This window comes from Bison bison, unplaced genomic scaffold (genome assembly GCF_000754665.1).
Source record: "Bison bison bison isolate TAMUID 2011002044 unplaced genomic scaffold, Bison_UMD1.0 scf7180017864168, whole genome shotgun sequence".
In the NCBI taxonomy this organism is placed as follows: Eukaryota; Metazoa; Chordata; class Mammalia; order Artiodactyla; family Bovidae; genus Bison; species Bison bison.
Window position 1 is genome coordinate 195,330 of NW_011494740.1, and position 4,070 is coordinate 199,399.

The following is a 4,070-nucleotide window of genomic DNA, read 5'->3' on the forward strand; positions in this document are numbered from 1 at the left end:
TACACCTGTGGCAGATTCATGTTGATGTATGGCAAAACCAATACAATATTTAAAGTAATTAGCCTCCAATAAAAACAAATAAATTAAAAAAAAAAAAAACTTAGCTCCTGCTCTCTTTCCCCAAATCAGATCCTCTTCCAGTGTTTTTGGCTTACTTCATTCTGTACAATAGGCTCCAGTTTCATCCACCTCATTAGAACTTATTCAAATGTACTCTTTTTAATGGCCGAGTAATATTCCATTCTGTATATGTACCAGAACTTTCTTATCCATTCATCTGCTGATGGACATCTAGGTTGCTTCCATGTCCTGGCTATTATAAACAGTGCTGCAATGAACATTGGGGTACACATGTCTCTTTCAATTCTGGTTTCCTCGGTGTGTATGCCCAGCAGTGGGATTGCTGGGTCATAAGGCAGTTCTATTTCCAGTTTTTTAAGGAGTCTCCACACTGTTCTCCATAATGGCTGTACTAGTTTGCATTCCCACCAACAGTGTAAGAGGGTTCCCTTTTCTCCACACCCTCTCCAGCATTTATTGCTTGTAGACTTCTGGATAGCAGCCATTCTGACTGGCATGAAATGGTACCTCATAGTGGTTTTGATTTTCATTTCACTTACAATGAGTAATGTTGAGAATCTTTTCATGTGTTTGTTAGCCATCTGTATGTCTTCTTTGGAGAAATGTCTATTTAGTTATTTGACCCATTTTTTGATTGAGTCATTTATTTTTCTGGAATTGAGCTGCGGGAGTTTCTTGTATATTTTTGTGATTAATTCTTTGTCAGTTGCTTCATTTGCTATTATTTTCTCCCATTCTGAAGGCTGTCTTTTCAGCTTGCTTATAGTTTCCTTTGTTATGCAGAGCTTTTAATTTTAATTAGGTCCTGTTTTTTTATTTTTGCTTTTATTTCCAATATTCTGGGAGGTGGGTCGTAGAGAATCCTGCTGTGATTTATGTTGGAGAGTGTTTTGCCTATGTTCCCCTCTAAGAGTTTTATATTTTCTGGTCTTACGTTTAGATCTTTAATCCATTTTGAGTTTATTTTTGTGTATGGTGTTAGAAAGTGTTCTAGTTTCATTCTTTTACAAGTGGTTGACCAGTTTTCCCAGCACCACTTGTTAAAGAGATTGTCTTTTCTCCATTGTATATTCTTGCCTCCTTTGTCAAAGATAAGGTGTCCATAGGTGTGTGGATTTATATCTGGGCTTTCTATTTTGTTCCACTGATCTATATTTCTGTCTTTGTGCCCATACCATACTGTCTTGATGACTGTGGCTTTGTAGTAGAGCCCGAAGTCAGGCAGGTTGATTCCATTCTTTTTTCTTAAGATTGCTTTGGCTATTTGAGGTTTTTTGTATTTCCATACAAATTGTGAAATTATTTGTTCTAGCTCTGTGAAAAATACCGTTGGTAACTTGATAGGGATTGCATTGAATCTATAGATTGCTTTGGGTCGTATACTCATTTTCACTATATTGATTCTTCCGATCCATGAACATGGTATATTTCTCCATCTATTAGTGTCCTCTTTGATTTCTTTCACCAGTGTTTTATAGTTTTCTATATATAGGTCTTTTGTATCTTTAGGTAGATATATTCCTAAGTATTTTATTCTTTTCATTGCAATGGTGAATGGAATTGTTTCCTTAATTTCTCTATTTTCTCATTATTAGTGTATAAGAATGCAAGGGATTTTTGTGTGTTGATTTTATATTCTCCAACTTTAGTATATTCATTGATTAGCTCTAGTAATTTTCTGGTGGTCTTTAGGGTTTTATATGTAGAGGATCATGTCATCTGCAAACAGTGAGAGTTTTACTTCTTATTTTCCAATCTGTATTCCTTTTATTTCTTTTTCTGCTCTGATTGCTGTGGCCAAAACTTCCAAAACTATGTTGAATAGTAGTGGTGAGAGTGGGCACCCTTGTCTTTTTCCTGACTTTAGGGGAAATGCTTTCAGTTTTTCACCATTGAGGATAATGTTTGTTGTGGGTTTGTCATATATAGCTTTTATTATGTTGAGGTATGTTCCTTCTATTCCTGCTTTCTGAAGGGTTTTTATCATAAATGGGTGTTGAATTTTCTCAAAGGCTTTCTCTGTATGTATTGAGATAATCATATGGCTTTTATTTTTTAATTTGTTAGTGTGGTGTATTACATTGATTGATTTGTGGATTTTGAAGAATCCTTGCATTCCTGTCCACCCTCCCTTTAAACCATTTTCTCCAGAACTCTCTCTGCCTCATTGAATTTCTTTAGTACCTTGAAATTGTCATGTTTCCTCCAGAAATAGGGCTTTTGTAAGTCATTCTCACAACTTAACTATTCCATCCTTCTCTGGCAAATTCTGTTTAACCTCCAAATTTCAGTTCAGTCATCACTTTCTCAGGAAATCTTTCTGTTATCTCCCCTCATTCCCATTCCCACCTCAAGTAATAATGACAGTCTTGGTGGTAGTGATAGCATTTAGTATTATTATTTATTAAACACATATGCATTAGGCTCCCTTCTGGTGTTTCACAAATAATTCACTAAGTCTTCTAATCTACTTTTTTTAGTCTCCATTGAGGAAATTGACACATGGAGAGGTTAAGGAACTTTTCCACAACCAACTGTAAAGTGGCATAGCCAAGATTCAAAATTAGGTCTTGTTTTCAGAACCCACAGGGTTAACTACTACATTATATAGTCTTTTCAGACTAGGCTAAACCCCTCTATTGTAAGTCTTATATCTCTAATAACCTTGCTTTCATAATAGTGAAGTTGTAACTATAAATTCATTTGTGTGAATATTTGGTTAATGTCTCCTGCAACTTCCTCCCAGCTCTATAAGGGAACGGGAATCAGATACCACGTCTGCTTTTGTCTACTGCTTGACTTCAGTGCCCAGTATTGTGGCTGACATAAAGTAGACATACAATATATGTGAATAAAATGATACAAAATAAATGTATGTATATCTGAAAAAAAAGAAAGGAAGACAGGAGAAGTAAAGAGGAAAGGAGGGAGGGAGAAAGAAAAAGAAAGCAAGTTCCATGTTTCCAACTGTGGGTTTCTCCGTTGAGCACAGCACAGCCTACCACTGTCTATTTCTTTATCTGTTCTAAGAAGTCTTCTGACTGCGATGAGAACAAATTCAGGGATCCTGTCTTGTATACTGAATGACTTTAGAATTCCTCCTGAGTAATTACTTGATTATGTGTAGCTGAGTCATTCAATCTTCATTTCAGTCAGAGGATGTCAAAATCGGACCAAGCACTGAGTAATCCACCTATAACATAGTTGTGAAAGCCAAGTTCTCAAAAACACCCTACACTCCAGCCAGACTGGGGACTGCTTTCCATTTCTCTAACACTTCATGAGCTTTCATATCTCTGACACTTGACTTAGCATTCCTTTTCCAACATTTTGTGCTGAGAAAATATCCATGTATCTTTCAAGAAAGTAAAGAAAGTGAAAGTAAAGTCTCTCAGTCATGTCAGACTCTTTGCGACTCCATGGTCTGTAGCCTACCAGGCTTCTCGGTCCATGGGATTCCCCAGGCAAGAATATCTTCCAAGGCCAGGTCAAGTGTCCTCTCCTGGATAATTTATAATAAGACATCAAGGTAAGAGAAACCCAAGTAAGACGGTAGGTGTTGCAAGAGGGCATCAGAGGGCAGACACACTGAAACCATACTCACAGAAAACTAGTCAATCTAATCACACTAGGACCACAGCCTTGTCTAACTCAATGAAATAAGCCATGCCCATGGGGCACCCAAGATGGACGGATCATGGTGGAGAGATCTGACAGAATGTTGTCCACTGGAGAAGGGAATGGAAAACCACTTCAGTATTCTTGCCTTGAGAACCCCATGAACAGTATGAAAACACAAAATGATAGGATACTGAAAGAGGAACTCCCCAGGTCAATAGGGGCCCAATATGCTACTGGACATCAGTGGAGAAATAACTCCAGAAAGAATGAAGGGATGGAGCCAAAGCAAAAACAACACTCAGTTGTGGATGTGACTGGTGATAAAAGCAAGGTCTGATGCTATAAAGAGCAATATTGCATAGGAACCT